Source organism: Ursus arctos, unplaced genomic scaffold (assembly GCF_023065955.2).
Source record: "Ursus arctos isolate Adak ecotype North America unplaced genomic scaffold, UrsArc2.0 scaffold_11, whole genome shotgun sequence".
In the NCBI taxonomy this organism is placed as follows: domain Eukaryota; kingdom Metazoa; phylum Chordata; class Mammalia; order Carnivora; family Ursidae; genus Ursus; species Ursus arctos.
The window spans coordinates 65,496,434-65,509,378 of record NW_026622775.1 but is presented as its reverse complement, the minus strand read 5'-3'; the positions used below and the strand labels follow the sequence as shown (position 1 = coordinate 65,509,378).

The 12,945-nt window shown below is 49.6% G+C and overlaps 1 pseudogene; it reads left to right on the top strand.

Moving 5' to 3' along the window:
- Positions 1 to 267: 267 nt before the first annotated feature.
- Positions 268 to 9,998, top strand: LOC113270040 (V-type proton ATPase subunit D-like; annotated as a pseudogene).
- Positions 9,999 to 12,945: the final 2,947 nt, after the last annotated feature.

Genomic DNA, 12,945 nt, shown 5'->3' with positions numbered 1-12,945 from the left:
CTCGATCTACAATGTGAAAAACACTAACCTAGACCCAGTCTCCCACACAATGCAGAAATCTCTATAGCCACCCTTCGGATGGTCAACCAACATCTGCTTGAATGCCCTCGGTGATGGGGAGCTCACTTCCTACAATGCTCTTGGTGGATCCATCTAGCAGTTAAAGATCCTTGTCTACTCCAAACCTGTTCCAGGAGTGGCCTGGGTGGAGCTGGGGATCTCTGAAGGACTGGGACCCACTGATAGGTGCTGTGGCGCTGGTGATAAATGGGTCTCAAGGAGGGTATAAGCAAAACTCCTAGCAGCAAGGTGAGGGCTTGGAGCAAGCTGAGGAGAGGGTGCTGGCCAGCTCTAGAGGACAGGGCAGGTCTCTGGAGGCCCTAGCTTCATTCGGTGGAGCTGCTAATCCTTGCCCCTCTGCCTCCTCACCTCTGGCTCCAGCACTGTGATTATCTCTTCATCTGATGGATGATCTCATTCCCCTAGCACCCTGACTCCCTGCCTGTGGGAGAGGTTTCCTCCCCCTAGAGGGGGCCTCAGCCTCAATAGAGACAGATTCTCCCATACTCCCTCCCAACCTGTCACCTACCCCACAGGACTCCAGCGGGCCACCGCTGGCCATCCCTTCCCAATGTGTTCTCTTGGTCTTGAGACATGGGGGTATCCCTGCCCACGGGGTTCAGACCTGGGCTGCCTCAATATTTTTGAGCCCCCCCAAAGTGTTCAGGGGACCTGCTTTTTTTCAGGACAATGGGACTCCTCCACACCTGACTCTGTCTTCCTGGGAGGAATGAGACAAAGACAGCACCGCCACGTGGGCACGGAGCTGGCCACTGGACAGCAAATCGCAGGTCCTGGTCCCCTGCATGAGAAGAGAGCAATCCCTAAACTCCTGGCGAGGGCAGTGGGCTGAGCAAGGAGAGGCTGGCTCAGCCACCATTGGGGACCAGGGTGTGGCAGTTGTGGGTTCCCGCAGTTTGCAGCCTGACAGCCCTCTGGCCCTGCCCAGGTAGGAGCAGGTTGACCTCAGGGCGGGGCGGGGCGAGGGAGAGGTGATGATCTCATCGTATCCTCAGAACCAGGAGCAAAAAGTAACCCAGTACAGAGAGAGGAGAAAGAAAAGGATGATACACATGGGAAAGGGAGCCAAGAAAAACTGTGGCTGAGAAAGGAAATATAAAACCCAGAGCAGCTGCTAGCTCGAAACAGGTCTGGACATCAGAGCCAGCTCAGGGGAAGCCAGACTCTGAACAAAACCGGTCTGCCTGAGCAATGGAACATTTTTATGCACAAAAAACTCACCGTGGACATTGACCCAAAAGAAACCCTGGCAATTCCCACCCGCCCTCTCTCTCCTGAGCTCTGGAATAGAAGGACTGCCTCTAGCCACCCCCTTACCCCTTGGGGTAGCCCCATTCTTTTCACATCACCCCATTTTCCCCAGGATTTGACAAAGTTTAATGGATTGAGTGAAACCAAAGGCGACACAAATGGTGCCAGACCCTTTGCTTCTCCTCTCTGCCACTGCTAATTTTTTTTTCTTTTGTCTGAAAAGCCTCAAATAATTTGCATTTCATTCCTGCTTACCTGCAGTCCCGTTCGAAGCGAGCTGCTCCCTTCCTCACTCCCTCAATTAGTGGTACCCTGGGCTTCTCTCCACATCAGCACCACTGCTCGCTCTCGCCATGACATCACCTCTGAGCTCTGTGATTGGCCAACAGTGGGTTGCTTGGCAATTGGACAGTCTCCTCTGGTGGAGCAGGGATTGCCTGAGTGAGTAACTCTTAGCAGGCCGGGGAGTGGAAGATGATGTCAGACAAATAGCCTGCTTTCGATGCTGCCTGGGGAGCTGGGGGCCAGAGGGTGAGAGTGGGGATCCAGAAAAGAAGGAGGGAATGGTACAGGAAAGTGGGGGTGAAGGCACAGCTTGCAAGCTGAGCTGTCCAGCGAGGGAGAGCACCTGGAGAGGGGGAATGAGGAATGATTTCCAGAATCTTGAGCTCTTTCGGATCTGGGGGTGGGAAAATATGGAATCTAGAGGAGAAATCACAAAGAACAGATGAACCCTAAAAATAGCTTCTAGAGGGCTTGGTGCCTGTTTCCAACTCTGTCAGAAGGGCTGGTGGGTTTGAACGGTGACTCAGAAGGCAAGGAGAGGCTTCAGACACCCCAGGCCTTGGAGCTCGTGAGGGCGTGGCACGTGGGTCCCAGGAGAGCAGGGCTTCCCTCTTGCCACCTGGCTTTGATGTTGGCCACACCTCTTCCGTGGCAGCTTGGCTAGCACTGGTGGGTCCACACATTCCACTCAACCCCCCAGGCCATCCGGCGGGAAGAAGACCATGATTGATCTGAGGATCATCACTACCCTGGTGACTCCTGAAACAGGTGGACCCCTGAGGGGAGGTGATGGGTCATCCATGGGGGCTTCCCTAGTTGCTTCAGGGAATGGGGGCAGGGAGTCCCTGATGTCACCTTCTCAGCCCACCAGTCCGCCGGAAGTGGCAGGGCCAGGCGTCCTGTCAGCAAGACCTCTTCTCTAGAATGCCTCTTCCATCAAAGCCTCCCTGGGTGTGTCCTCCATCCCCACACTCCCATGGCAGTGCTCCAGCACCCTGCCTCACCTCACCTCCTTTGGGGGGGTGGATTTCTTTTATTGTGGTACAATACACATAACAGAAAACTTACCACTTTAACCATTTCTCTGTACACACTTCGATGGCATTAAGCACTTTCACAGCGTTGTGCAGCCGTCAGCACCGTCCATCTCCAGAACTCTTCATCTTCCCAAATTGAAACTCTGTCCCCATTAAACACTAACTCCCCTTTCCCCCTCTGCCCCAGCTCCTGGTGACCTCTAATCTACTTTTTGTCCCAGTGAATTTGTCTATTCTAGCAAATTCATTACCTCATGTATTACCTCATGTAATTGGGTTCATACAGTATTTGTCCTTTTGTTTTGGGCTTATTTCACTTAGCATCGTGTCCTCAAGGCTCATTCACATTGCAGCAGATGCCAGGATGTCCTCCCCTCACCCTTTCTATGGAGGGTCTGCTCTACCACAGTCAATGCCACTGACCCTCACCCTCACCATCACAGCCCTGCTGACTGAAAACAGACGGAAGTTACCTTCATTCAGCCCATGCTTTTAAATCGTTTTTGAATTGCAAGAGCATCAAAAAGCATTTGCACATCACAGTTTGTGTGTGTAGAAGCCATGCTGTGTATCGGCTCTGCAAGCGTCTTGGGGAGGAAGCAGGTTCTCGGGTCCTGGCACGGACCCCACAGCTGGGACCCACTGGTTGGCGGCTCCCTGCCAAGTGCCCTGTGCTGTTCTTTAGGAGCCCCAAACCCCACACTGCTCATCAGGAGAGGAAAGCACCATTAGTTGCCCTGCTCTGGCCAACCACACAGGGTGGGGGTGGGGGGGTGACCAGAATAACCAATGGCCCCTGACAGTCTTTGGAGTTCACAGATCTTCTCCCACTGCTCCTGTCATGTAACCCCCAGCAGCACTGCAAAGGCAGTGGGACGAAAACCCTTCTTCTGCAGGAATAACATGCTTCTCGTGCATGCCACATGCCACGAACCCAGGCCCCTAAGGTCCCAGGCTGGCCCAATTCAAAGGGAATCAGGAGTGCCTAGGGATATCTGAATGGTTGCCTGAATGTGCAGAGAGAGTAGAGGCCACACTGCAAGTCAGACTGGTATCAGGAATCCAAGCAAACCTGAACCATGTGGCCGCCTTTGCAGTCAAGGGAGCCTTTCTCCCTCTCTCCCCTCCCCCGTCTTCTCTTTCCTCCCTCCCAGGGCTGAGAAGTCTGGAACTCCACAATCTGCTGCTCTGGAAGGGGGGGGGGGGGGTGGGGAGGAGACAGTGAGTTGCCATGGTGATGGCAGCCAATGAGAGATTCTCTGTTACTAGGGGAGGGGAGCCCTCTGTCTCAGTCCCCTTTACTGACTAATATGAGATGGGGGCTGGGGTGGTAGGACAGGACATCACAACCTGAGAGCTGAGACCAAGGTGGGGGAAAAGGGAAATGCTGCCTATTTTCTAGAGTTATTTAGCTACTATTTGAGTACTCCGCTGTGATGGACTCTGTGTGTGTGTGTGTGTGTGTGTGTGTGTGTGTGTGTGTGTGTGGTGTGGTGTATATGTATGTATGTATGTAAATCTCACTACAGCCCTGTGAGAAAGGGACTGGCCACCCTATTTATACAAGAAACAGAGTCAAATAGTCAAGGTAACTTGTGCACAGCCTCCCATAAAGCTGTGAGACCTAGACTTGAATTGGCGGGGGCTAATATTGGGAAGAGGGAGAGTCGGCAAGCCATATACAGCTCCGCCTGCCCAGCCTTACCATATGGGAGAGTCCCAAAGCTTCCCCAAGATGGCATAATGCAGTGCGGTGATGGAACAGAGAAAGAAATACAGTTATTTTAGGGAAAAGTGTCAAACATCAAGTTCAAAGGTTAGAGAGTGGGGAGAGCAATCACCAAGGTCAAAGCCCAGAGGTTAAGTGGGGTGGGGTGGCCATCAGAGAACAGATGGTGGGGAAGGAGATGGGCAGCGTGTTCCCTACACCTCAATGTCCAAAGCTATCTTGAGCTCTGCTGAGGAAGGTGGGTGAGCAGAGGCCAACCCTGGGCCTGCCGCATCGGCTGTGGGGGAGCCAGCTGCCTGTGAGCAGTACGTTAAATGCAGCAGCTGGACATTAGTCAAAGGGACACAGGGAGCAGACTGGCGATGTCGCTCTGCTGACTGTCACTTTCCACAGCTCAGGGTGCACCATGGCAATGGGCGCAGGTGGCCATTCCCTGCACCCATGCCTGCTGCCTGGCTACACTATGGAACTCCATTCAATTACCTCTTCCCAGGGTGGAAACACCAATGTCTAACGTGTGGGGAAGGGGGCTCCGCATCTTCCTATTGAGGCTGAAGTGGGGAAAGAAGCAGCAGCATAGAGGATTGATTTTCCAGAAGCCAGGTGTGTAAGGGCAGTCCCTGTTCAATGACTTGACTCACCCATAACTCAAGCTCACAGCCCCCGGGACCCAGAGGACCGTGTCCAGGCCCCAAAGGGACTCTGCCTGTCACAGAGGTAGTTCTATTATAAGGCCAGCAGCACAGTCACCGAGGAGACCCTCAACAAACTTCTGGTCGCTTTCCAAACTCCAGGAAATACAGTCCTTGCCTCACACAAGAATTCAGAATATCTGGTCACTGCACGCGCAGGCTGCGACACTCACACCAATGCAATTTTTAAAAACTGTGTGTCTTAAATGAGCTTTTATTTTCTGCCTTTATTTCAGGGGGAGACTAAAGTTTGGCAGATTTCTTCCACAGAATTTATTGAATTGAATACTGTCAGGTATTTACTTAAAACAAATAAAAACGTGCACACTATGTAATTTTTAAAAATGTGAGCAATGCTATTTCACTTGAAGAGCGGCTCCTGTGATTCATGCACGCTTGCGACACCAATAACTTAGATTTTTTCAATCAAGTGAAACACAAATAAAACTTAGCCAGTTCAAATCTAGGCAATACTGGATTGCTGAACCTGTTTATTTATGCCGATCATTAGATTTGTAAACTAAATTGTAATGACGGTTAATATTTAGAACAACAATGTGTGATGTTTATAAAAACAATATATATTAAGGGAGCTACAGTGTGTAAATCACTTGGAGTAGTGCCTGACACAAAGTATGTGCTCAATAAACGTTAGCTATTACTTGGTTGAATTCAAAAGTAGACTACCCGTGAGTTTGCAAGTAACAGAAGCCGGTTTCAAACTTAGAACACGAGCATTTATTTCAAAACTGAACAGTAAACACACACACCCAATCAGAGAATGGGCACGACGAGCGTCCTCCTCCCAGAGGAAGGCACTGTGGCCGAGACTGTTGCAGGGGACCCGAACCAAACTGTCACCTTCAGAATGTGGGCAAAGCCCCAAGTGAGACCTCTCCCTCTCGGGTGGCACAGCCCATCTCGAAGGTTCTATTAAAAGGAGCAAGACAGATCAAAACCTCCCGAAAAAACAATGTGATGCTTTAACTCCCTGATTTCGCCGGACCCTCAAGAAGATAACAAGATCAAAGTGTGAAAAGAGAAGCTGCCCTTACTTGCCGAGGCCACGTTCACGGTCCAAGGGGACTTGGGCAGCACAGTTATCCACCGTGTAAGCGAAGCCCGAGTGAAGTTTCCAGCGAGGATAATGCCACAGGGGATCCTTTGCCTGTATTGGAACATTACCTTGAAGAAACCGACAGTTACAGACTGACTGGTTTAGCCAGAGGTGGGGACGATGCCTCTGATTTCAAGAGGAATAATGCCAAGGCAGTAGGAGTAGCTTCGCTGCAGACTCCCTTTGTTACTTTGGATGAAGCTGTTAAGATAACCAAGAGGCGTGTAAATGCCGCTGAACGAGTCATCCTTCCCCTACTGGATGCGCCCTTGCTTGTACCATCGCAGAGTTGGAATCCAGGCAGTGAGACTTCTACAGGTGAAAGAAAATACAGAAGATAAAGATTCTCCAGGAAAAATCTGAGCAGGACGTGGGGCAGTGGAGGGTAGCTGGAGAGGTGATGGCACCCGCTAATCTCCTGGCTGGTGAGAAACACAAAACCCTTCTGTCCGGAGAGTCTCTCCTGCTCTGCTTCATTCAGAAGCCCTCGCACGGAGCATCTGAATTCGCCGTGCGTGAGTTTGGTCTGGGCGGCTCTTTACTGTTTTGGTCTAGGAATTTCACAGGTTGTAAAAATTTCTTGGGTGTCCATTGATGGCATTCCCTTTGCAGAATCATAATTCCGTAACCATTTGTCACAGAAGAGATTCGTGGAACTTGTAGAATTTATTCTGCGCAAGTATTACCCCAGTCCATGTACATCTGGGTTACAAGTGACCTGCTTCCAGGCACATGAGGAGATGGTCCTTGAGAAACAGCAGCGGCCTCGGGGCAACACCTGTGGGCCAACTCCCCTGCAGCGCCCCTGCCCACTCGCGCACCCTGGCACCATTCCCTGAGACCGCTGCAGCCACCCCTGTGTGACCGCAGCACTTCTCTCCGCAAGCTTTACAAAAACCTTCACTTACTTTTCCTTGCATGACAGGTCTCTGCCTGGTTTGTCTCAGAAGCGGCTCTGCCAACTTAAATGTGACTGTGGTACACACAGTAAAATAACTTAAAAGTGAATTCTTCCTGGGGCACCTGGGTGACTCAGTTAAGCGGCTGCCTTGGGCTCAGGTCATGATCTCAGGGTCCTTTGATAGAGCCCTGAACTGGGGCTCTGAGCTCAAGGTAGAGTCTGAGATTCTCTTCACCGCCCTCCCTGGTGGGTGTGTTCGCTCTCTCTCTCTCTCAAGATAAATAAATAAATCTTTTTAAAAATAGATGAGTTCTTCCTTTTTTTTTTACTAACTTATCACTAAGAGTAACAGTCAATGTGCTTATGCTCAGCTCTACACGTGGGATTGTCATCCAAAAGAACTTTCTCTGCAGACACAGAAGAAAGGGGTAGCCTTTTCTCCCAGCCCCACCCCCCTTCATATATTAGTGTTTTACAAATAAGCTTAATGAGATGATTGTTGGAATTTGGGAGTAGTAATAAATACACGATTGCCAAGGAAAAAAAAAGAAAATGAGCAAAAGTACGAAGAGACATTTCATCAATGAGAATATACAGACCACGAATATACACAAGCAAAAATGCTTAACATTCCTGGCGATAAGGGAGATGCAACGTAAGACCACAATGAGATCAGAACAAGTAAAATAAAAAATGACACTATCAAATGCTGGTGATGATGAAGAGAAACCTGAACTCTCATACATAGCACAGCCACTCCAGAAAGGAGTCTCTTAATTTCGTTAAATAAACAAAACACGCAATCACCATATAACCCAGCAATTGCACTCCCGGGCATTATTCCCAGAGAAATGAAAACATGTTCACAAAAAATATGGGTAGATGCTCATAGCACCTTTATTTGTAATAACCCCAAAGAACCAAAATGTCCCTAGAGAGGTGATCGGTTAAGCAAAAGTAGTACACCCATGCCATGAAATACTAACCGCACTAACCGAGGTTGCACCTTGGATATACGTAACAACAATGCATCCCAAAGACTAATGCTGAGTAAAACACAGCCAGTCTCCAAAGGCTACATACAGGCTGTATGATTCCACTTGCAGAATATTCTCGAAATGACTAAAATCATAGAGGTGAAGGACAGATTGGTAGCTGCCAGGGATCAGGAACGGTGGGAGGAGGGGTAACTACATAAGGGTAGCAGTAAGGAGATGCTTACAGGGTGGACTAGTTTTGTATCTTGATCACAAATCTACACACGTGATGAAATGGCACACAGTATAGTAATGTCAATTTCCTGGTTCGATGCTGTACTACAGTTATGTAAATTGTAACCATGGGGGAAACAGTGAGGGGTCCATGGGACTTTCCTGTACTACCCATGCCACTTCCTCCAGATCTAGAATTATTTTCTCTCTCTGTCGCTGTCTCTGTCTCTCTCCCCTCTCCGCAAAGCCGCTTCCTTCTTTTCGGACTACTGTCCGCTGCCCCATGCCTGTAGCTGCCTCAGAGCCATGAAGGACCCCACTGCCTTCTGGTGAAGCTGGTATGCTTTGCAGATATCAATGGATATCTGACGAGGCCATGGCCATCACGTGCTGACTCCTGCAGGCCTCCAGTCATCCAGTAGGGCCACTCCATGTTCTGCCCCTTGGGGACATGGCCTTGTCCGGGGCCCTCTAGAAGCACTCCTGGGGGGAGAATGGGCAGGAACTGGCTGTGGCACATGAAAACCTTCTGAATGGAGCCAGCAGCTTCTGAGCGTGGATCTGGGCTTGCCTCAGGGACTGAGAAGCCCTGCGGAATGGATTTGTGTTGCTCTAAAGACCCTGTGAGGTTTTCCTGGCAGCATAATGCCTGTAAAACCTCGAATGGCAGCTCACTGATTTAATTTAGGGAAACTGGATTTGCTGGAAGCCTTTTATAGACAGCTTGCTAAACTGGACAGCCAGAGGCAGGCCAAGTCTGGCGGGGGTCGGGGGGGGCTCAGTTTCTCAGAAGGACCCCCAAGGGCTGTGCCTGGGATCTCTGTTTAGTGTTTTCTTCTTAAGGTGTAGAGGGCAGTGGGGACTGTTCTACCTCATCAGCCCAGTGGAGATCCCAAACCTGGTCTTAAAGTATGCCTCACAGTGGCAAGCATCACCACCTCTGCCCAGCCTGAGGACCCAGCAGACCGACTCGGAGAAAGCATCAAAGGATCAGGTTTCCCAATGCCTCTGGAGTGTCCCAGGTGTCCTCTTTCCAAGTGCCAGGACCTCACTGTTTCAAAATCGGTGCACGGAATTGAGTTGTTGATGCCGGTCGCCGTGGAGTGTGAAGTGCTACAGCTCAAACGTCCACTTCAAGAGTGGACTCAAGTGGTCTCGGCTCCTATCCCATCAGCAGAAAGGACTCTCAGGAGCAGAGTTGCATAACTGACCTGTGTCCCCCCCTTCCACTGTAAGGAGGGCAGCCACAGACTGGTTCATGTTTCCATGCCCCTTCCTGAGGTCCCAGGGAGCAGCCAGCACAGTCCCATGTCCTTCACCATGGCCTTTCAAGTCTGCTATAGCCTCAGCCTCAGGAGGAAAATTGTCCACGTCTCCAGAACAGTGACACTAACTTCACCAGCTGTTTCAGTCTATGCCTCACTAATACTCCTCCCTGTCCCGGGATGGTGGGACCCTTATTGTTTCCAAGTCCCGAAAAGACCCACTTTGGTGACTGGTTGTGTGCAAGTTTGTTTCCTGACACCAGGTTGCATCTTTTTCAGAGTCTTTTGGTTGCAAATGAACAGGAAACTACTCCAAGTCACCTCATGCATAAACAGGAAGTTCATTCAAGTTTACAGGAATATCACATGGAAATCAACACAAAGGGACAGCTGGGCTGGGACTTGGAACTGGAAGCCAACAGGATCTGAGCAGACTTCCGCCTCCCTCACTCTCTCCCCCTCTCCCTCCCTCCAACTCCCTCTCTCTCTCCTTCCCTTTCCCTCACTCTCCTTCTCTTCCTCCCTCATCCTCCCTCCCTCTTCTCTCCCTTTCTCCCTCCCTATGTGCCTCTGTCCCTCTCTCCCTGCCTCCCCTTTCTGTATATGGCTGTGCCTCCTGCGCCCAGCACCCTGTGCTCACACAGGTCCACACCTGCATCCATCTACAAGGCTATTTCCTTCCATCTCCATGACAGACTCTGCCTTCTGAGCACTGGCCATCCCATGTTTCTTAAGGTGAGAGACAGACCCCTCTTTCAATCCCAGTTTCAAATATCCAGGCAAGAGAATCCATCTGGCCCAGTTTCAATCAGGTGTGCATGTCTGATGTCAAGGACGGGTCAGGGGCTGGGTTGCCTAGTATGACTCTGCATGGGTTCTGTTCTCAGAGTACGGCATCGTGTAGAGCTAAGCAGACATCCCACATGGCTACTCCACTAGGGTTAGGGACCAATCATGAAACAGCAACATCGTGCTCATTGCAAAAAGTTCTTTGAATGAAAAGGTAACTGCCAGTGGCAGAACACTTATACTGGATTAGGCAAAAAAAGAAAAAAAGCTGGGGACAAGAGAATATTTGCTTTTTGCATTTCATGGCCCTCCCTAGCACTAGAGCTATTTCCTCCCCCAGTGCAGGAATCCCAGGGGCTGAACCCCTCAGAGGGATGCCTCCTCTGGGGTCACAGCAGGGAACTAAGAGATGTACCTCTAACACAGACCGTCAGGAGGGCTGGGGGCTGGAAGACAAGGGGCTATAGCAGTCAGGCATCCAGTTTCGCCAGCTGCATGCTTGTCTGTACATGGAAGGTGCTGGAACCAGGAGATGGAATCACCTCTGGGGTCATCTTGGCAGATTCCCCCCTGTCCCCCTTCAAGAATGCAGAGAGGAGGACGGGAGCTGGGAGCTGGAGGGGTGGGCAGGCAACTAATACCTCCCATACAGAATTTAGGTTTAAGGGGACAGTAGGGACTTGGAAGACTGTAAAGGTAGGTTAAAAAGAAAGGCAAAAAAGGAAAAAATACATCCAATCCTGCCACAATAACAAAAAGCCACAGTGAATTTCATTCATGTAGTTTAGAATCTGTTCAGTGTCTTCAAAAATGTATTAGATCAATGAATAGTCCAAATTCAAGCAAAGTAATCTTGAAGATGTATGAGCCCATGAAAAATCAATTTGTATCCAAATCCAAGGAAATTAGAAATACCCATAAGCAGAATGCCAATAACATTTTTATATTCTAGCAAAATAAATAAGACATCAAAGGAAAATGGAAACATAAATTGGAGGAGGGGCGATGGAGGAGGATAGAGATTTCTAGCTAATCGGAAAATATAATCAGAAAGATCATATTTCAATGTGTTTACTTTCTAGAGAGAATAAATATTGGTTTGGAAACAACTCACATTTTAAACTGACTTTTTTATTTTCTAGAAAGAAATTGGCTTTTTCTTATGTAGACAGATTTTTCTTGATTAAACTTGAATTGTCATGTACAATTTCATTTATTTGAAGCTCTAGGAAAGACAAATCTCATCCGAAGAGACAGAAAGCAGATTGGGGTTGCCTGAGGCTGGGCAGGGGTGGGGATCATCCCGGGAGGGGACAAGGGAAATTTGGGGTGACAGACATATTCCATATCTTGGTTGTGTTAGTGATGGGTGTGGGTTTATATATTTGTCAAAACTCACTGAACTTAAAATGAGTTTATTTTATTGTTGGTAAATCCATACCTCAATAAATCTGATTAAACAACAACAACAACACTGTGTGGGAATGGCAAGAAGAATTACCATAAAGAATAGCATCTTCCCCCGAAGCTGGGGCATTGGTGGGTTTGTCCTCCTGCAATCAAACAGGTGTGCCCCTGCCCTCTCTACAAAGGAAAGCAGGGAGAGGGAGAATCAAGAGAGGCTCTCTCAAGAAGATGGTGATGGGCTCGAGTTTGGATGAGGGAACTGGATGGAGGGCCAGGGTGGGGAGGGCATTCTAGGCTGAGAGATCAGCACGGGTAAGGCAGCGGCTGTCCTGAGTGGTGTATTCAGAGAACAATTATAGTAAAATCAAAATGCAGTTGAACAAACACACTTGTGACAGGCAACCAATGTTCCTGGATGAAAATCCAAGACTTTCTTATTTATTCTCACTCTTCTTGGTTCCTAAAGCAGCCTCAATTCAAGACTTAGTGTGTCCCGGGGCACCTGGGTGGTTCAGTTGGTTAAGCATCTGACTCTTGATCTCGGCTCAGGTCTTGATATGAGGGTTGTGAGTTTGGGCCCAGCGTTGGGCTCTACGCTGGGCTTGGAACCTACTTAAAAAAAAAAAATTATTGTGTTCCATGAAGATTTCCAACTTTGTTAGAAGTTACCGCCTCTGTCTCCCTCCATCCTGGGGATGTTTGGGGCTGGGGTCAGCTCCTCTCCAGCACTCTGCCTTCCTTTCTTCCTATCCTGCCAGAATGGGGTGGGGTGTGGGAAGAAGGGTCTTCTGAGGATGCTTCAGTCATGATGATGAATTGGATCTTCTCTGGGCCTCGCAGGTGTTCAGAGCTGACTTTTTCCTTTGGAGCACTCTGGAGGGTTCTTCAAAGAGCCCTCACCCCCATTTCTGGCCTTTCTCCCCTGCAGCTCCCTTCTGGTTGGTGGGTGGGTGCCTCTGTAACGGATTACACTAGCAGCCCCTGGGCAGGGGGCCTCTGTAACGGATTACACTAGCAGCCCCTGGGCAGGGGAGGTACACACCAGCTTCTCTGTGTTAGGGCCCCTCTCTCAAGGCGGCCTCCTTGGGTGCAATCTGAGATAACTCCAGGAAGCTCATCACTGAGGCTACATCAGGTGCTCAGGAACTTCTCCCATGCACTTTGCTCTGACAAGCACGTG